The sequence below is a fragment of the Euprymna scolopes genome, chromosome 29, assembly GCF_053919585.1.
Source record: "Euprymna scolopes isolate OS-2025 chromosome 29, ASM5391958v1, whole genome shotgun sequence".
Taxonomy (NCBI): domain Eukaryota; kingdom Metazoa; phylum Mollusca; class Cephalopoda; order Sepiida; family Sepiolidae; genus Euprymna; species Euprymna scolopes.
In genome coordinates this window covers 45423074-45446469 of record NC_136510.1, presented here as the reverse complement: position 1 = coordinate 45446469, position 23396 = coordinate 45423074, and positions in this window count along the sequence as shown.

The window sequence follows — 23396 nt, the reverse complement described above, 5'->3', positions numbered from 1 at the left end:
GAGATTTGAAGAAGTGTTTACTTAAGGGGGCGGTTCATTAGGAATTTGTTCACGTTGGACTTGAAGCCATCCAAGTTGTAGTCAGGTGGGAAGCAGGCAGACGGAACAGAGTTCCACAGGCGTGCAGTTCTAAGAAAGAAACTTTGTTCATGGAATCCACGTTTTGATTTAGGCACAGATAAAGAGTGGGGGAAATTTTTCACAGTGGATTCAGCTAGACGGGTGTTTTTCGTAAAAGACTGGCGTGGGGGGGACCAGAGATTGGAGTTCAGACGAGCACCTGCCATGGAAATAACGATAAAACAAGGATAAATTCGCAACGTCTCTTCTGTGGGAGAGAGGTTGCAGGGTAGAGAAAAGAGCATGCCCCACTAAGCCACGAAGTCTATTTTGTACTCTGTCAAGGCAGGATAGGCTGTTTTTAGCAGCTCCTGCCCAGATATGGCAGCAGTATTCCATCCTTGGACGTACTTGACTTTTATATAGATAGAGAATTGCATCAGTAGTGAGATATCTTCTGGAGCGGTAGAAGGATCCCACCATCTTTCCAGCGACCTTGGCAACAGACTTGATGTACATGTTCCATTTCAGATCAGGAGTAAAGGACAAACCCAGAAGTTTGTCAAAACACGGGGCTTCTCCTAGACGAGAGCCATCCATTTCAATTGATGCCAGATGGGGATCAGAGCGTTGATGATGTAAAGATACGAGTTTGGTTTTAGATGCATTAAAGGTAACCAGTCCGACTTCCCCCATGAAGCACGCGCTCGAGATCAGAGGAGAGAGAATCAGAGAGGACTTTGTAATTTATAGCCTTTGATGTGTTGCCGTAGATGGTCGTGTCATCGGCATAGATGTAAACGAATGATTTAAGTATGTATTTAGGGAGGTCATTGATGTAAATCAGGAAGAGAGTTGGGCCCAGGATTGACCCTTGAGGGACTCCAGCATTAATACTGCAGGCCTCTGATTTTGGTCCATCGACCACTACTCTTGTGGCCCTATCGGAGAGAAATGATTTAATGATTGAGAAAACATTTCCAGTTATACCGTAGCTGGAAATCTTGTGAAGTAGGCCCTTATGCCATACCTTGTCGAGGGCCTTTGATATGTCAAGAGCAATTGCCCTAGAAAGGAAGCCTTTGTCAAGAGATTCACTAATCCTGTGATATATAACCGTTAGCACATCTACGGTAGATCTTGCAGAACGGAAACCATATTGTGTGTCACTAAGAAGATTGTTTCTGCTGAGGTGGTTTACTATTTCTCTATTTAATATGGATTCCAGCAACTTACTCATAACACACAGGAGACTTATTGGTCTGTACTGAGAGGGAGATGACTTATCACCTGAATTCTTAAATACAGGGCATACTGATGAGGTCTTCCAGGAAGTCGGAAAGCACTTCTCCTTAAGGCAGCTTCGTAAGTATGGGAGCAAGTTCTGGTTGAAGCCTTTTTAACACTATAATTGGGATGCCGTCAGGGCCAGTTGCTTTACTGGAATCAAGGTTCGTGATTAGCTTGGCGACATCATGCACAGATATTTGTATGTTACCTAGCGTGTTCTGTTTTATAGGAGGAAATATGGGGAGTTGATGGCCTTCGTCGCATAGGGTAGAATTAGCTGCAAAGTTCTTGGCAAATAGTTTGGCCTTGTCTGATGCTGACGAGATGACCTCTGGTTCATTGATAACGGTTGGGATAGAACGCACACTTCTGTTCAGGATCCTATTTGTTATTTGCCAAAACTGGTGGGAACCAAGCAGCTGATCAGCTACTTTGGATTTAACAGACTGGGCATATAGCTCTCTTGCATTTTTTATTACTCTTTTACAGTGGTTGCTGGCGTTCCTGAAAGCAGCTTTAGTCTCAGTGCATCTATTACGTTGGTAGTTATGGAAGTGATTTCTGTGCGCGATAGCAGCAGCACATTCTGGGGAGAACCATGGCTGGCTGTTAGATTTTTGTTGGAATTTTTTAGATGGTATGAATTGGTCTATGCCTACAATTAACCATTCGGTCATATCATCCTTTTTAAACATGGAATGCAGAGATAAATCAGATATGAATGTACGGAAGCTATCCCAGTCAGCCATAGAGTATCGGTATACAGTACGGTGGAGGGGTACGCTGGGGACTTCTTACATTTCGTTTTTATCTTAACTGATACGACGGAGTGGTCGGAGGATCCTAGAGGAGAATGAACGGAACATGAACATAGCTCAGGGGAAGTTGAGAGAAAAAGTTCTAGGAGGCTTGCATATTGACCAGTAGTATCGGGTACACGGGTTGGTTCGCGAACAATCTGAGTGAGGTCATAAGCAATGGCAAAATCATGACAAAACCTCCCCTCGTCATCTGTCTTATTTGAATGGGTCAGCCATTCCATGTTATGGACGTTGAAGTCACCACAGATGTGTATGTTAGCCGAGGGATGTGCAGACAGGATGTGGTCTATTTTCTCAGATATACACTTAAAGATAGTAACTCCACTGTTATGGGGCCGATAGAGTGCAAATATAAATGCAGAGGTGTAAGCAAGTGCAACCCGGAAGCACATATAGGGTAAATTAGGATCTTCTCTAGAGATATCCCTGCCACACGGGAAGCCATCTTTAATGTAGGCACATATTCCATGCCCATGGCGATCTTGGGGGTCAGATTTAGCTGTTAAGTTAGAGTATCCGTTAATTATGAACTCGTCTATGGAAGTGGTCGGCCCTATTCCAGTTCTTAGAAAGAATATGTCCGGTTTCGTCTCCTGTAATTGGGTTTCAACCTCTAGAAGGTTGGAACGTAGACCCCTGATGTGGGAGAAGGAGACCTGGTAGTAGGGGTCTACATTGGAAGATGAGGTTGTAGGTTTATTCGAGTTTTTTTTCTGGAGATAATTCATGTTGAGGTTTTGGGATTTGTGGAACAGGTCGGCATACTTGGTTAGAGCAGTACAGAGAGGGAAAGTAAGAGAGAAAAATATTTTTTGTAGCACCTGAAAAGGTAAAAGCCGTAACAATGACCCACTAGTATGGCATCGAGAGGCCCCACCAGAGACTACTGCATGGTCCAGAATCCATTCACCAAATGGCAATACAGCAGTCCCAGTACTTTGCGCTTGCTGATAGGACAGCCTCCTTAGTGGTTAATCCAAGGTTCGGGTCCCTGACTATCAGGCGGATAACGTCAGCCCAGAAAAACGTTTACCTCCAGCACCCTTACTAGTGACATGGCCACAAGGATAGACATAGAGATAGAAAATTTCTGACATCTCAGACTACTGTTCACCAAGTACTACCGACCTTTAAAGCAGCTTTTTATTCACCCTTTGTAAGAAAAATCACTCATTTGAATGAGGACTGAGGGACATATATATATATATATATATATATATATATATAGCGTTAATGTTATGTGTAAATTAACCTAAAGGTAGACATAATCTGCAAACGTCAGGGTCCCACTGTTAATTTATTGATTGTTCAATTCATCATCAAGGGGAGATATCCAATGTTATCTTGATTATGTCATGTGATAGCAGTTTTGTTAATGGGTAGCCTGGGTCCTCGGAGTTCCCCGGGTGTTTGTAGGTGTGTGTTGAGCAAAAAAATAAAAAAGTTGTAGTAGGCAGGCAGGCTCGAACCTGTGACGCGAAGAAAGTGGAGGTGTGTGTAATGGTGTTGGTTGAACAAAAAAAGTGGTAGAACCACAAAGGAAGAAATAAAAGTGAAAGAAAACGTGACGCGTTAGCTGTTGCGCCCATCACCAAACTGGAAGTGACGTAAGTTTAAATTAAGGCTAGACAATCGAAAAGAGGCGATGACTTTCAAAAATATCGGCGAAAAAAAGCGGCCCCTTCCTGTAGACAAGTGGCCAGTTGATGATGGAGGAATTAATGTTTTGGGCCAATATTTTCGATATTTGTCGTCCGAAGGATCGACCTTCAAAATGAAACCGATCTCGTGAAAATCCGTCGCCTTTGTCGAAAGTTTTTGTGAAACATACTAACATACATTTAAACAGACAGGTGGAATTTATATTATAGATAACAAAGGTGTCTATTTACTTTTGTCATGTATGTGTATCTTTATATCCATGTACGGTATCTTCACGTTGACACACCGGTTCTCGTCATATCACCAGTTAAGCAATGTTGAGCCTGGCTTATACCAGATGGGTGACTATTTGGTAATTCTGGGCACTATATGTGCTCTCCGCTTATCTCAGCGCTGTTTCCGATCGTCCTGAACCTCCATCTGCCACTGGTATTTAAGAACACAGACGCAGGAGAGGTGTGATTGAAGATTGCGCAACACTTGTCACAAAATTCAACGCGCAGCCACTCTCACAGTAGGTATCCATAGTCTGTCAAGACTGAAGGAAGCTACTATATCTATATAGTCATCCACAGAGATACTATTTCGCTGCATAGCTTTTCGATGTGACTAAATAATCGAAGTCGGGATCAAAACTCGACTATTTAGTCAACAGTCGGGGCACCTAGCCGTTCAGTTATCACCGTCAGTGGGTTTGTCGGCTAGTATATAATATTGATTTAGCAGTTTTTGATTATAATTTTATTTCATAGCTGATGTAATTACGCTTTTCTGCGGAAGTGTGGGTCGGTTGTGATTGCAAGAAAAGTCAGCTGTTTCTAGAATGTTGTCCGGTCAGACATAGTGACGTCAAAGAAGGGCATCCCGTGTTGTTTGGTTTGACGCGGCATTCGGGTCTTGAAGAGCGGAAGTAGCAATTATTGGACGAAACAGTCGACGCGTCCTGTGAAAAATAACAGGAGTCGTTCAGCCAATCACTTGGTCGGACTGGCATCACGTGACAACTGGCGACTTTCTGTACAGACTTGACGTGACACAGGCAGTCGAAAGAATGGCGAGTGTCGCCAGGAATCTTCCAGAAATGGTGTAGCGTTCAAAAGGTGGTCTTATTGAATAGGAACGAAACTGTGTCGTTTAGGAGTACTTGAACGAAAGAAAGAAAGAAAGAAGTAAAAGAACGAGATAGAAAAAGATAAAAATTAGGGAAATAAATAGAGATAGGGAAATAAAGAGTTATGTGAGCATAAAAGAAAGGGGAAGGTAAAAAGAAATTAAAGATATGTTTGCATAAAAGTAAGAACTACATGAGAGAGAGAGAGGAGGGAGGGAGAGAAACATTGATAATAAAGATTTAATACAGAAAGAAAAGAATAAAGAAACAAAATGAAAGAGAGGGTGAGAAACAAACATTTAAGAAAGAAAGAAAGAAAGAAAGAGATATTTCAAAAGAAAGAAAAATGTCAAAAAACAATATTTAAGAAAGAAAGTAAAGAAAAATCTTTTTTTACATAGGAATAACCAATTATCAAGGCCCAGAGGCCACTCGAGGATAAGGGTTAAAAAGTATACAGTAGTCAATTGGATAATATAGTAATCGTTAGTAATGGAAATTCGGTAAATTCGTTAACTTAATTGGAACGGCTCATCAAGAACTTGCTTACGTTGGACTTGAAGACAACCATATTGTAGTCTTATAGAAAAAAGAAAGAGAGACCAAGACTGAGAAATAATTTTTTAAAAAAAAGGAGGAACTTACAAAAAAAATAAAGAAAGTTTGGTTCAAGAAAGAATAAAGATATCAGAAAGAAAAATAATAATTTGGAAAACTAAAAAGAAAAAAAATAATGACAGAAATAAAATGAAGTGATAAATAAAAACAAGAGGAGAGAAACATATAAAACGTTAAGAAAAAATATTTTGAAAGAAAAAAAAGAAGAGAGAACAAGAAAGGGAAAGAGGGAATAAGCAAACATTTGAGTAAAAAAAAATGAAGCATGCATGGTCCCCCGTGAGTGCACAGTGAACAAAGTATAAAATAATTCATTAAAAAGTTTACCATTTGCCCCCCCCATTTAGCCCCAAAAGTTCACCATTTGCCCCCCCCCCCCCCCATTTAGCTCCAAAGGTCCCTCAGGGGAAAATGAATAAACGCTGCAGTTTTAGGCCTTCATATATTTGAGTTATGCACCATGCAAAAAAAAGAAATGACTAAGTCCATCATTTGTCCTCCCCCCCCCCATTTAGCTCCAAAGGTCCGTCATTTGTCCTCCCTCCATTTAGCCCCAAAAGTCCCTCAGGGGAAAATGAACAAACGCTGCAGTTTTAGGCCTTCATATATGTAAATTTGAGTTATGCACCATACAAAAAAAAGAAATGACTGTCCATCATTTGTCCCCCCCCCATTTAGCACCAAAAGTCCCGAAAGCCTTAACATATTTAAATTTGAGTTCAGCACCATGCAAAACTGCTAAATAAACATACACAGAAAATTTTGAACAAATAGTCCTAAAAATGGAGTGTTTTTATTAGCCCTAAAAGAGACCCTGGGTCACACCCAAGAGTTATCGTGAAGTATATACAAACAAAATTATACAGAAATCAGTTAGTTACAACTTTTCAGAAAGTTTTATAAAAATCCAAGGCATCATTTGTTTTTAATAAGCACAAAAATGTCAATTTCAGTCATTTTAACCCGAAAACGCACTCCTAGAAGGGTAACCGAAGTTTTCCCGGAAAATCCGTTCTGTTACTTTTTTACTCATATTATGTTTAATGTTTGTGCAAAATTTCAAAAAATTCCTAGGCTTAGTTATTGAGAAAAGTGCGGACAGACGAACGGACGAACGGATGGACGAACGGACAAGAGCGAATTTACAGGACCACCTTCCTTTTGTCGGAGGACCAAAATTTGTTAAAAAAAAAAGACTAGAAGTATTTAAGACTAACTAATAAAGCAAAATAAAACATACAGGGTAATATAAATAATAAAAATAAAAGAAAGAAATTGGCTTCTCTATATATAATAAAATGATAAGATTTTAACAACTTAACTATCGATACTATAGGAAACCGAAGAGGCCATTACTATGCAAATGTTTCGCACTCACCATTCACAGCTAAAACTGCAGCATTCAGAATAAAGTAAATAAAAAAAATTAGAAAATAAAGAAATTAACTAAATAAATAAGTTCGTAGAATAAAGAGAGAAGAAAAATTAATTTTTAAATTTTGAAAAACAAAGAAAATATACACAACAAAGACCACAAAGTTCTTATTTTTTATTTATTTATTTATTTATTTATAATCCTGGATATATAATATCCAAAATAATTTTATTAAAGATTCATAAATTTGAGATCAAATGACCCTTTATATCATTTAATGTTATCAAGACGTACACAAATCTTTTAATGTTATCATATAGATCGTTTTTCTACCAATAACCAAAAGAAAGAAACGCTGAATTTTTCAGAGTTATTTCCCTTAGGTCAACACGAGTTGTGTGTGTGTGTGTGTGTGTGTGTGTGTGTGTGTGTGTGTGTGTGTGTGTGTGTGTGTGTCTGTGTGTGTGTCTGTGTGTGTGTGTGTGTGTGTGTGTGTGTGTGTGTGTGTGTGTGTGTGTGTGTGTGTGTTCAAACAGATGAATGGGCTGGACGAAGAAGAAAGATGGGGGAGAAATAGAGGAGACGGAAAGAAATTATGTTCTCTTTTTACCCCGAGTAGCCATGTTAGTAAATAAATAAGCTTGAAAAAGAAAAAATAAACAGCGAAATGACAAATCTTTGGAATTAAATATTTTCTCAAAACATTGGATGTAACCTCTATCTACAAAGATAAGTAGAACCACGGATAAATGGGTTAAATAGTAATCGGTTCTAAGTGTCAGTCTTCTTGAGGTTTAAAGTGTAACCTTCAGTGTTACCTCCGTGGATTAAATAAAGGACTGCGTTCGTAATTCCGTACAGATTCTTGATTTCGACACACGAATTTCTAGAGTTCGACATACGAATTTCTAGAGTTCGACATACGAATTTCTAGAGTTTGACAAAACGCGCCTGAAGAAAGTCGGGGTTACATCGGCCGAAACGTTGTAAAAATGGCGTCCAAGATAAGAATAGTACCACGAATAAGTCCTCATCTAAAAAAATCCGATACATAATATCAAAGGAAAAAGAAAAACACACTATCTTTCTTTGCGTAACGATGACGTCATTTCGCCGAAACTTACTTAATTTTAAATAAATACTTTTTTTTTTAATGATAATTCTGCATTCGATCGGTTTCTTAAAATTACAAATTCCGATTACAAATTTTCACGACGCTTACATAGGGGAAAATCTCTAAATTAAAATATGTTTTTAAATGTTTTTTTATATAAATAAAGCAAGAAATGAAAAACAAATTTTAAAAAATTCCGATACATAATATCAAATCGGTGAGGAAATCTTGATAGATGTGAATATAAAAGAAAAAAAAAGTGTTTTCGAAAAGTAGAACGATAGGAAATGCATTTTTCATAAATGAAATGAAGAAAAATAATTTTCTTTAGATATTTATTTATTTAAAATCAATAAAGTTTCGACGATATGATGTCATCTTTAGGCATAGAAATATTTATTTCTTCTTTTTCAGAAAATAATTTATTTTAAGCGAGCCACCACGATACTTCTGATTAGTATATGTGAAACAAAACGACATCGTATCGCTTGTACATATCTACTGACATAATGCCACGATTAAAGAAAAAAGGAAAAAGAAAAACACACACTCTTTCTTTGCCTAACGATGACGTCATTTCGCCGAAACTTACTTAATTTTAAATAAATATTTTTTTTTTATGATAATTCTGCATTCGATCGGTTTCTTAAAATTACAAATTCCAATTTAAATTTTCACGACGCTTACATAGGGGAAAATCTCTAAATTAAAATATGTTTTTAAATGTTTTTTATTTAATATATAAATAAAGCAAGAAATGAAAAACAAATTTAAAGAAAAACATTGTAAAAACCTTACATAAAGTGGAGAAGAAAGAAAAAAATAGAAAAATTTAAAAACAATGAAGAAAACAAGAAGAGGTTGTTTTTTTTTTTTTCAAAGATAGAAAAAAGTGAATAAAAACAAACGATAAATGAAAAGAAAAATAAAAAGAAAGAGGAAGGAAGAAGCTTATCTTCTGTTTCTATTTTAATCAATAACTTCCATTTTGTCTTAGAAGCCAAACCGTTGATTCCTCTCTCCTCTCTCTCTCTCTCTCTCTCTCTCTCTCTCTCTCTCTCTCTTTCTCTATCTTATTATCTATCTATCTCTATCTCTCTCTCTCTCTCTCTCTCTCTCTCTCTCTGTATATGTATATATATATATATATATATATATATATATATATATATATATATATATATATACAGAGAGAGAGAAAGAGAGAGGGCTGTCTCTCCATGCACACAGTAACATACACCTTCTTCGTCTTCCTGTTCATATATCAGCAGCAGCCGAGCTAATCACACCGGAATTCAATCAACAATCTCATTTCTCTCCGATCAGCTACACCTTCCGCAACAATTGATGGGCTTCTTCCCGCCAATTTCTTTAACAACGGCGCCATCTTGAAATACTCTCTGTCAAAAATTGTCCCATTCTACGAATTTCGGTAGTTTATTTATCGGCTCGTGCTTAATTGTTTCTCAAAAAAATATGGGCGATTTTTTTTTCTTTTCTTGTGCATTAGCAACTTGGTAAACGAAAGAATACGGGAAAAGACATTAACTCACAGGCCGCATTTTGGTTATTCCAAGCGAAAGTTAAGTAATTAACACCATGTTCATTTAAGAAAAGAAACATGTTTTAGGATTTTCTTAGATGGTAGGGGGTTCTTCCTTTTTTCATTTCTATTTTATTTATTCTTATTGCTTAGAGATCGGATATAACTTCATTATTACAGCGATAAAACTGAAGAGACACTGAAGGAATTCAGTAGTTTCACAATCTGCTTCTATATCTTCTATATAACTATAAAGTTGGGTTGTTTCTCGCTCTGACATTATTATTAAAAGCCTACTTTTTCTATTTAGAAATTATTAAAACAAACTATTTAATATACTCAGTCATGGATATGCGAGCGACTGCATAAAGGTTAACTAATTTGTATATTTCTTTGAAAAACAAGCGCTAATTAATAACTTTTTCATTTTTTATAGTACCTTATTCGATGATTGGTTTCATCTCACTATTACGCTGAATTCTGTCCATGCATAGTTTCTATAGTTAGCATAATTGCGGATAATTTAAGATGAAATTTTCTAGCGCACGGAAATGTTTTTATATTTATCTATCTCTCTATCTCTCTTCTCTCTCTCTCCCTCTCTCTCTCTCTCTCTCTCATGTCCTCTCTCTCTCTCTCTCTCTCTCTCTCTCTCTCTCTCTCTCTTTCTCTTTTCTCTAAGCGACCTTCTCGGTGTGTGGGTGAAAACTCTCTACCAATCTCCTCTCTGATTATTTGGTCTACAGAATTGAAATTTGATATATAAGGTATTTGTACTTGTAGCACACTTTCAGTTGCTGCTAAGATATCCAAATCGAAAACAAAACAGTTGAATATGTTAGGATAAGTCAAATGGGAATAAAAATGAGAAGAAAAAAACAGTTGACCTTAGCAGGGTAAATTGAATAAAACATTACTCCTGCTGTTACTTTTGCGCATGCACAAAATCAAACATTCATGGCTAAAAGTCGTTAATTTTCGTATCCGTCTGTAGGTAGCTAAGACGGGCGGCTCGCTAAAAGCCTATAAGAACTGATAATGAAATAAAAGTTCGCAGCATAAGCATTTCTTTCAGTCCCGAAGCCATAGTTTAGGCCATTGTTCAGGTGGCTTGTTCTCCGTTGACTAAGATATGCTTCTGTGTGGTCTATCTTCACAGGCTTTGCCTCTTTACATCTTGCGAAGGAGTTAGTTTATTGCTAATTGCCCAAGATGTCCCTTTCCGGAAAATGCCGATGGGATTTCCAAGGCATTTTTTTTTTTTTTTTTTGCAGACTAGGGTGCTCTTCCTTTTCGAATACCACTTTTCTGACCTTGTGTCAAGTTTGTCTGCCGTGGGGGGTGGCAGATAAACATCAAGTTCCAGCACCGGTTCTTAAATTATCTACAATAATTATCGTTATGATAGGCTCATAGTCATAGTTATAGATAATTTCAGAACCGGTGCTGCGCCTAGTCAAATGATGGAGTAGTAGTAGTAGTAGTAGTAGTAGTAGTAGTAGTAGTGGAAAATATTTATTTAATAATTTCCAAATATAGAAATATGCTAATTTTAGCAAGACCGTAAAATTATCTATAAGATACTCTTCTGTCCAACTCTCTAAAAATAGCAATCAATAGTATTTCGGCATTAAATAATCCTAGAAAGTTTGATATGCCATAAGATAAACGAATCAACCCACTCAATGAATCGTTTGTGGTTGTATAATCAATTGCTAACTATTCTTTCTCAAATGGTTTGTTAACTTTTCTGCACTTTCAACTAACAATTTTCGGGGTTAAATTCGATGCACTCCTATCAAAGCTCCCAACTCTAAATGCAAGACACTATTGTCAAAGTTCTCTACTCCAAAATCAGCTCAGTCTCTATAAAACAGTCTTTTCATTGAGACCGGCAACATCTCATTTGCATATGAGATGACGAGAAACCTCGTTACCTCACGAAGTCGTCAGCATATAATTAGAAGCAGTAACTATTTTTTTCTTTATTCTTTTTGTTTGCCACCGGACACTACATACTGCACAAAATCAGGTGTGTACCCATTTTTAAGGCGTTTAATCACATCGTTTAACAGCAGTACTGAGTTTCCGCATAGGAAACAACCTAAAGGGTTGATATGCCGTAAAATGAAAAAAAAAAAAACACATACAAATTTAATATGTTAATAAACGAATCGTTTACCATATTTGTTATGTTTCTGCGTTAAGTCATTAATACCAGACGGTGAAAAGCTGAGGAGAAAAGCGCGGCTTTTTACAATGAGAGGATGGGGAAAAAATAGGAAGAATGCGAAAGTGAGTGAAAAAGGCCAGAGTCGGAATGATGGCAACGTAATAATAAGCACGTGGTTCTTATTTCGCTTACGACTCTTCGCTCTTCAATTGCGTTAACGGCTTGAGTTATTGACAGGCCGCCAAAATTACACATTTCCGCTGTCGATCGTCTTTCCGTTGACTTAATGGACGAATACATGCCGGAAGATTTGTCAGCGGCTGTATGAAAGAGGAAAGAATAAATATAATTTCACTATCGAGCGGGAAAACCTATGCTTATCTTTACAAGAATTTATATATATATATATATATATATATGTGTGTGTGTGTGTGTGTGTGTGTGTGTGTGTGTGTGTGAGTATATATATATATATATATATATAGAGAGAGAGAGAGATAGATAGATAGATAGATAGATAGATAGATAGATAGATATAGATGGATAGATGGGTAGATAATATGTGTGTGTGCGTGCCGCTTAAACTAAAAATATATAAAAGAATATATTAAGAGAGAGAGTGGAAAGGAGAGAGATATTTAATTATAGAAATAATTATATATACTAGCCCGGCTTTACCCGGGCGTAAAATACGCTTAAATATGATATTTTGATTAATGCAGATTTCGTATTTATTATTATACTAGCGGGGGTACCTGGTGCTGCCAGGGTGTGTTTAGGTGTATTACGAGCCCCCTGAGTCGACAGAGATGTTAAAAAAAGAAAAGTGGTAGAGTCGCAGGGTTCACCGGATCAAGTAAGGAACCCGGAAAGGGAGGGATTAAAAAAAATGAATAAATTGGTAGTATCGGGTGGGGAAACAGTAGACAGTTTGGTTGGAGAAAGAAAAAAAGTTGGAGTAGGAAGGCAGGATTGAACCTGTAACGCGAAAGAGGAAAGAAAAAAAAACGTGACGTCTTTGCTGATGTCTCCACAGTTCGACCGGAAGCTCGGAAAGTTGAAGAGAAGTCAATCCAACCAATACAATGACTTGCAAAAATGGCGACTCAAAAAAACCGACCACTCCTTGTAGAAAACTGCCCAGTTTAGGTGAAGGAATTAATGTTTTTGACCAATTTTTCGATATTTGTTTCTGAAGAATCGAGCTTCAAAACAATAACGATTTCGTGAGGATCCGTCGCATCTGTCGAATGTTTTTGCGAGACATACAAACACACACACACATACATATATATGCACACACACATTTTTGCAATTTATATATATAGATAGATTATATTAGACCCAATATATAGTAATAATTTAAAAAGTTTTAAAAATAATGACTCCATCGCCAACACAGAGAATCGGAACTAAACGTTTAGCTTACGATTTACTTTTTCCTTTGACGTTAATGCCTGAGCTATGAGGGCATGTTTGCTGTGGAGCTAAATATTAAAACATGAATTAATAGCTCTTACATTACGCGTGCATTTTCGTAATGCCGTCGTTTGGCCTTCATCTGGCAAACTCCATATTTTTTTTTTAATTTTCACACTTTTGCACCGATTTTCCTTGGCTAGAATCCAAATATGAAGTTCAAATATGGGTTCAAATAAGAAGATTCATGTCTGTAGACCAAGAACTGATAGAGGAGTTTAGTAGGCAATTTTTTAAACAAAAATATATACGCATACATAAATATATAGAGAAAGAGGTTTGCGTTTACTATAACCTTATTACACAAATATTACGCAAGTATAAATCATATAGAATATCTGTGTAAATATAATTACACGTAATAATTAAAGATTATCATCCCATTAAGAAAACCGAAAAACTAATAGAAAATTAATTAAAATGAATGTTTAAAAGAATATACAAACTAGCTAGATCTTTTGCAGATGAATGCATTTCCACGACCCATATATAACAAAGTTGTATTTTCTTTTTGCATAAAAAGAAAAAAGGGTTTTTCGTATGAATATCAATACACAAAAAAAACAAATATATATATATATATATATATATATATATATATATATATATATATATCAAACAAAAGGATACGAATGGAAATAGAAATTGAATAAATTATTAATCCATTGAAAAATTAAACAAGAAATTATAATAAGGAATAACGAATTATCAAAGATAGATCCTTTCCATGAGCGGATTAATATTAGTAAAAAAACGTGTAACTGATTATCATTAATTTGAAAAAATATGAAAACAACTGTGAAACAAAAGACATTTTCAATAGAATTACATAGAATAAAGTAGTCAAAGTAGAGAATCAAATTATTAATCAATGTATTAATTAATCAATAAATTATTTAAACAATGAACTTGTACTCCATAAGGTCCAAAAGGAAAAATCTAGAATTCGAATTGCGAATGGATTATAGTAAAATCGAAATTGGTTATATTTTAATCCCTATATATAATAAAAGCGACGCAGTCTTTCCCCTCTGCACCAAAATACCGTAGGTTTGCAACAATAGATGCCACATACAACTTTATTATGTCTGCACTATTAGCCACTACCTTATGTTACTATAGAACAACATTTTTGACACATTTATTCGTTATATTAAACCCCTAGATTAAATCCAAGGAGTGATATAATCACTATCGCTATTAGCATTGAAGGAAGTAGTTCTTATTTTTCCCTCTAATTCATAACTGCTCAGCGCCACCATTATACACACAGTAGCCTTATATTGTCCCTTCACACTTATTAACTGAATCCTGACCTCATAGACATAGCGTCCACTTTTAATGCGCAGATCAAATAAATGATGATTACTCCCTTCACAAATTCCGCCCTTTCTCATTGGCTGATTCCAGAATTAAAACCTTACGCAAAAATCGAACGTATCCGTACTACGTTTGCAAGACAAGGGTTACACCAATTTTATACACCCATATACACATGACACCAACATTACATGTAGACTGTTTAGTTTGTTTTTTTCGCATACATTTAAACAACCCCCCCATTGAAAACTTACCGATTGCCTAATTTCCTTTGCGTTTAGTTTGTCCTTTACTCTCTCACCCTATCTCTCTCACTCTCACTCTCACTCTCACTCTCTCGCTCTATCTGTCTCTAACAAAGCTACACGCATTATTCCTTACAGTGCTATTCTCTCTCTTTACAAATGACGAAATATTCAGTTTATTCGTTCTTATATTCAAACATAACTTTGTTCTTTTTATGGTTTCACATTTTAGGGAGTGGGCCGTTTCATTTTTCGCTAGCTTCTATACCATAAAACGAACACGACGTACTTTCCTCCCCCCCCTCTCTCTCTCTCTCTCTCTCTCTCTCTCTCTCTCTCTCTTGCTCTCTCTCTTGCTCTCTCTTTCTCTCTCTCTCTTGCTCTCTCTCTTGCTACCTCTTTCTCTCTCTCTCTCTTGCTCTCTCTCTTGCTCCCTTTTTCTCTCTCTCTCTTGCTCTCTCTCTTGCTCTCTCTTTCTCTCTTAATAAAACTTGACGAAATATTCCTTTTACAGGTTAATCAAGACAGTAAAAAACTTAAAATGTCGATTAACAGTTATATTGTATTTATCCGTTATGATATCCCGTTCTCCTCACACACACACACACACACACACACCACCACCAAAAAGATAGCTTCTTTTTTTTACAGCAAAAAAAAAGCATTTTGTTCTTATACCGCACTCAAATTAAGTGACAATTTTGTTTTCGGAGGACTACATTCTATAACAGGTACGTGCAATGTAACTTCTTTCCAATATTTACATTTATATATGCATTGATTAAACTATACGTACTTTTTTTTCATTTTCGATGCTTATGAACTAAATACGTACACAAATTTTTAAATTTTATTTTGTATTGGAGACGGTGGGGTGGTTGCGTTGATCTCATTTTTTTTTTTTAATGTACGAGAAATCCTTCATAACTGATACTTTTTTTTATTTTGGTTACTAACCAGAATGCTTATTTTTTTGGAGAGTTGGTTTATCCCACACATTAAAAACCGACCTCCTCAGGTCTAATTCTGTTCTCGTTGGGAGGCGAGTAAACAAAAAATGAAATAAAACATACACACACACACACACACAAAACAAATAGTGACCACTATCAACGAAAAACGTAAAAGATAGAACACGGTTTACAAGTTATTCACTCCGTCTGTCCAGGGTCCCTTTATGGAGAAGGGGAAATAATGCATAGTTAAGTTTACGGGAACCTTTTTGGGGGGAGGGTGGTTATGTTTACTTTGTTTTGTTTTGTTTTGTTTTGTTTTTTCACTTTTCAGCTTCTACAACTTTTCCACTTTACAGTTTCTAAAAAAGTTTTTTTTTTTAATTTTTCACATTAGATCCAACTTTTCACATTAGATCCAACTCCTTAATTTCCTTGAGAATGGCGAGTTTTAACAGCATACTCATTAAGACAAGGTCATTTATATTTGGCATAGACAGATACGTTTCAATTCTGCACTGTAATTCACTTGTGGAGGTTGGGGATGTCTATTCTTACCATGAGGAGTGTGGAGGGTCTATTCCGAAAACCTTTCTTAACACAGGGAGGTTGGTGGTCACCAACAACAAACCATACTTTACTTTTTTACGCGGGAGGGGGCTTCCACCGGACAACGCCGGTTAACGAGTCATACTATATATATATATATATATATATATATATATATATATATATATATATATATATATATATATATATGATTTTCAGAATGTGAGAGATTGTATATAATAAATTTCACAGCCAAACAACGTCGCAGCCCACAAGAGCCATGACAGTCAAAGAACCGGAAGTCCAAGACTCGAGTTTCGCCCTCATTTGGGCTCATCAGTTAGACACATCCGAACTCAGGATTCGAAACCCGAGCCTCTTGCATGCAAGGCAAGCACTCTACCAACTGAGCAAACGCCCTGCACACATGAATTTCTATTAACCAACACAGATCAAGCAAACCGCGCCGAAATCCGACTGTGAAATGAACCTACTTCGTCTCAACAAGGAACGCGGTCATCCAACCAGCTAATAACCCCAAGTCAATGCCTCACAAGTAGAAGTTTTAACTCGAAAGGATGATGCCATCCAGCAATGCTAACTAAGCGAGCAACTTATGATAGGATTTTCAGAATGTGAGAGATTGTATATAATAAATTCCACAGCCAAACAACGTCGCAGCCCACAAGAGCCATGACAGTCAAAGAACCGGAAGTCCAAGACTCGGGTTTCGCCCTCATTTGGGCTCATCAGTTAGACACATCCGAACTATATATATATGCGTGTGTGTGTGTGTGTGTGTGTGTGTGTGTGTGTTCAATGGACACGAAACATTATTTTGATCATCGATCAGTACCTTCGGTTTCATGTAGACACTAAAAACTCAACCCAAAGTGTAGTTCACATCGTATGTGAGTGATTTATCAGCCGATATAATGTTAGTGTTATTCAGAATTGATTTACATAGTTTTATGAAGTAGTCAGATTTGATATTTGCGGGTTGAGTTTCCTATGTTGCTGTGAAACGGAAAATACCGATTGATGATTATAAAAAATATAGCATCGATAGACATACAAACATACACACATAAAATAAAAATAGATATGCTCTTGCACAAGTAATTGAGCACTTTCTTATTTCTCCTATAACGTGCAACTCTCTTCCTGTATCTCTTCATATATATCTATAATATAAAGCTCAATGTGTGTGTGTGTGTGTGTGTGTGTGTGTGTGTGTGTGTGTGTGTGTGGTCACGAATAGGCTCCTATATGGTTGACTATTTTAAAAAACTGATTGCATATAATGAAAGAAGATGCATTGAGACACAGGAATGGGTATGTTTGATCTGGCAGAACGGTGGTTCATTAGAATTGTGGGGTCTGCGTTCGCGCCTGGTCCACACAGTATGGAAATAAAAAATTTAAAAATATAATAAAAAAAAAATTTTATATAGATGTGCATAAGAATACTTTGACAAGTATGTTTTAACTTAAATAGGGATGGTATAATAAAATTGTGGGGTCTGCGTTCGAATAGAATGGAAATAGGCACAAACTTTAATAAAGACTTTTCATATCTATCTGCGTAAGTATATTTTTATAATTATGTTTCAGTTTGAAGAAATATAGTATAATAAAATTATAGTGTGTTCGTTCGCGCCTGACCTCTATATAATGGAAATATGTCACAAGGTTTTTTATATAGATCCACAGAATATTGTGATAAGTGTTTCAGTGTGAACAGGTATGTTATAATAAATTATGGGGTTTATCTATTTTATTTTTACTTGCATCATATTTTGCTTTGGTTTTGATACCCCCAAATTCGAAGCTATCTCTTTACAACCCTTCCTTTTCATGACCAATCATACTTTCATAAATCAGAGTCCATTTTCTGTAGGCTGTTTTTGAGCCCAGTAAACGAGAGGGACTTTTAGTAGTATACATATATATATATATATATATATATATATATATATATATATATATAACCACATTAAACCAGACGCATCAGCCATAAACACCAATAAACCTCAAAGTCATCTCATTAAACGTGAAAACAGGCAACCTCTGATGTAACTCTCCATACTCTAAAAATGTTAAAACAAACATCGCCAGAGATTTTTTCAAAATATTAGAAAATAACTACAAATCCCCCCATATGTACAGTAAACTTTTTAACAAAAACACGGTCAAAATATCTTATTCAACAATGCCGAATCTACATCAAAAAATAATTAGTAACAACAATAAGAAACTTAAGAAAATACAAAATACAAATATATAAACTATGGCAAGCTGTAACTGTAGAAGAAACAACACGTCCTTTACAAGGTAGCTGCAAAGTAAAAAGTGTAATTTACAGCTGCACTGTATCAAAAATCCCAAATGTAAATTCTAACAACCATATAAATCCTTTCATACAGACTAACACCAGCACACAATTAATGAGTAACAATCCTCCTCATTAACCCATCTAACACTCTAATACAACCAAACATCTTGAATAGCAATACACCTCTTAATCAAAGCAGAATTGAGAACCTTTGGAGTATCATGAAGCGACGCCCCTTTGCAAGTAGACGCCATTTTAAGAGCAAAGATGAGTTGTAGGATGCTCTCCAAGAGGTATCGAGAGGAATAACTGTTCACGAAATCATACATTTGACTAATTCTGTGGACCAACGTCTTTTACAAGTAATTCATAAAAAAGGATCGCATATGCCCTATTAATTTTGTCAACGTAGAAATTGCTATGTAGTTATTGTGTTCTAAGGATTTTCCCTAGTTCATTTAATGTTTGAATATTATTTCAATAAACAAGTTATGGGTATATTATGTTTTTATCTCAACCTCGTTAATTAACTTGACACAATGAAATCAAAACATATTCCTATCTTCTGCCATAGTTTCACTAATACTGCTTTAAATACTTTTATTTTCTGACTGGAGTAGCTGAATAGTATTGTAAGCACTTTCTCAAAGTTTCATAGATTTTTATTCACTTGTTCCTTAAATATTTAAAAAATGTAAACTCGTTAATAATTTTATATGCAGTGTACATGTATACATATATATATATACATATATATACACACACACACACACAAATATATATATATATATATATATATATATATATATATATATATATATATATAAAGTAAGAATGAGAGATGATAACAACAACAACAACACATACAACTCTATTAAACAAAAATGTGATATACTTTGGATCTACTTCTGGACTTATAACACACAGAATCTCCACACATAAACACTCTTTCAAAAAAAGATCCTTAAAAAACAAACAGCTTTAGCAAGATATATTTAGCATCTCAAAGATATGAATATCCCCTTTAATTTAAAATGGAAAACACTAGGCTTTTGTAAAGCATATAAGCCTGGTGACAAATTCTGCACCCTTTGTAGATTTGAAGCCCTGGCTATATTAAAATTCAATGACTATAAATCGACACTTTTGAACTGAAAAGACGAAATTTTTCCCGGTTGTTTTCATAAACGTTGGATGAAGTTTGACAGATTTTAATCTCCATGAAATAATAAAAAATAATCTTATTATTAATCTGATTTTAATCGGTTATAAATAATAATTTATTAACTCTTATTATTATTATTATTATTATTATTATTATTATTATTATTATTATGATTATTATGATTATTATTGCTATTATTATCATTATTTTAACTATTATTATTTACTTATTATAGTAGTACAAAGATTAATATTATTACTATTACTGACGTTATTTATTTTTACTACGTTAAATATTACAATAAATAAATAATTTATCCCTAAAAAAATTAGAAGTTTTTTATTTCTATTTGATTTTTCAAAAATTTGCTGTTGTATCCATTTGTAATTTAATATAATTTTGATTTTAAATTTAGAGTCCAATGATAAAGACTTATTAGCAGTATATTAGAACAGCGTTTGTAAATTAATATAAACTCTAAGTAATTATTTCAACCATTCGGAGACAACAAATATATTAACTGAACTTAAAACAAATTTTATTATTAAGCTAAATAAGATATATATTTTTTATTTTTTATTATATAAAAATTCTCTTTACCTTATTCCTAATTTTCTATTTTATTTTATTTTATTTATCAACATGATATGAATAACTTCGTATTCTTTATTTTGTTTTTAAATATTTCCAGGAATATCCGCCTTACTCACGACAAAAATGCTAGTTTTATTTTGGTGTCGTTAACTTCTCCCCCGCCCTATTTTTGCTGATGAGGAGACCTTGTTTAAAGGACAAAACTTTTGTCAAATTATTGTCAATATTTATTGTCAATTTAAATAAAATGGACATCGTTTCCGAAACGATCGTACAATCGAATGGATTTTGTTTGTTGTTTTCCTTTTGAAACTGATTTTTAATTCACAATTATGAATTGTTTTACTCAATATCTCTCTCTCTCTCTCTCTCTCTCTCTCTCTCTCTCTTTCTATATATATATATAGATAGATATATAGATATATATTGATAGATAGATAGATAGATAGATAGATAGATAGATAGACAGATAGATAGATAGATAGATAGATAGATAGATAGATAGATAGATAGATATTGATAGATAGACAGATAGATAGATAGATAGATAGATAGATAGATAGATAGATAGATATGAGGTGCCTTAAATAAGGTTCCAGACATTTTTGTATGGGAACTTTTATTGATAGTACACACATGAAACTCTAGTCCCTTCCAAATAATCTTTCGGCTGAAATGCACTTGTTGTACGGTTCAAACAACTTCTGAAAGACGCCATGGAAATCTTCGTGTGTGAGCGTGTCAATGACCCTCGTCATAGCCTCCTCAATTGCCTCATAACGATAGCCTTTATGGTTTACTTTGAGCTTAGGGAATAAACAAAACTCATAGGAAACAAGATATGAACTATAGAGAGAGTGGAGACCTGTGTTGATGCCCATTTGGTCAAATAGTCTGCGACAAAGATGGAGTTGTGGACTAGTGCATTGTTTTGGTGGAAATGCCACTAACCCGATTTGAAGTAGACTTGTCTCTTCCGACGCACGGAATATCTTCCTGAACTCCATTAAAACTTTAACATAGTACTCCTTGTTGATTGTCTGTCCAGTGGATGTACCCGTAGATGATGCCCATGCTGTCAAAAATAAAACAAGATCATCGTAAGTTTCTGGGTGGATTTGCTCTGTCCGGTCTTCTTGGGTCTGGAAGAGCCAGCAGGTTTTCAATTGGGGATTGTCTCTCGGTCTCTGGGTCATCGCAGTAGTTCCAGCTGTCACCGCAGGTCACCAGAGCATCAAGAACTGCGGGATCTGAATTGATCATCTCGACCATCCACCTGCTGTCATGACAACAGCTTCCTTTCTGATCTTCTCTGAGTACCCTTGGGACAAACTTTGCACAAAATATCCGCATCTTCAGTACCTCGCGAATAATTGTGCGTACAGTTCCCACAGTGACATCAAACTGTGCCCTTATTCTCTCTATAGATACACGGCAGTCCTTATGCATGAAATTCTTTATTTGGGCAATCAACTCTGGGGTTCTGAGTTTCCTTACACTTTCCCCACCTCTAATCATCCCTCACTGCCTTCCTTTAATTTCTTATGCCACTCCAAAACTGATGTACGATTCATGCAAGATGTTCCAAAAACAGTCTTAAGCATTCCATACATATCTGTGGCATTTTCCAAGGTTAAAAAAGAACTTTATTGTATATCGCTCTTCTAAAATGTCCTCATGTCCAGATTGCATTTTTGAAATCCAAACCAGGATTTAGTATATTCCAACTTTTGCTGTAGCTGTTCGTTTGAACTTTATATCATAAAAATCGGTCACTCATCTCATAAGTAATAGCAATAGCAATAACATACTGAATTTTCAAGAGTCTACGACAATTTTAAATGTCTGTATAAAAAAGTCTGGAAACTTATTTAAAACATTTCATGTATATATATCATGATGATTGCCACTTCTTGACAGAAGTTTGCCATCTCTTCAGGTTGATGTCGGGCGTCCATGTGACTCTTTCGCTCAGCTACACTCTTGCATAATCGTTCACAGACGTGGAAGAGAAACTTGCCAGTATTTGCTGGTGCGGTTAAAGCATAAAAATATGCTTATATATGTGTGTGTGTGTGTGTGTGTGTGTGTGTGTGTGTGTGTGTGTGTGTGTGTGTGTGTGTATATATATATACATATATATGTATATATATATATGTACACTGCATATAAAATTATTAACGAGTTTACATTTTTTTAAATATTTATAGAACGTGTGAATAAAAATCTATGAAACTTTGAGAAACTGCTTACAATACTATTCAGCTACTCCAGCCCAAAAATAAAAATATTTAAAACAGTGTTAGCGAAACTATGGCAGAAAATAAGAATATCTGTTGATTTCAGTGTGTCAAGTTATTAACGAGGTTGAGAAAAAACACAATATACCCATAACTTGTTTATTGAAATAATATTCAAACATTATATAAACTAGGGAAAATCCTTAGAACACAATAACTACATAGCAATTTCTACGTTGACATTATTAATAGGGCATATGCGATCCTTTTTTATGAATTACTTGTAAAAGACGTTGGTCCACAGAATTAGTCAAATTTGTGATTTCGTGAACAGTTATTCCTCGCGATACCTCTTGGAGAGCATCCTACAACTCATCTTTGCTCTTAAAATGGCGTCTACTTGCAAAGGGGCGTCACTTCATGATACTCCAAAGGTTCTCGATTGGGTTCAAATCAGGTGAATTTGCAGGCCACTCCATATTCCGTCGCCCAGAGAACCCCAGTTGTTGCAAATACTCTTGGCTTTTGTTTGCTGCATGTGAGGGAGCATTATCCTGCATAAAAATAATGGTTCTTCTGAATGTCAACCTTTGCTTCTTCAGCTATGATTAAAAGTGATTCTTCAGAAAAGCTATGTAAGCATTTGACGCATTAAGCATTGCTCTCCATGGGCCCACTAAAGTATTTCCGATAATTCCAGCCCAAATTATTATCCCACCACCAACTTGTTGGCGCTTTAAACGCTGATA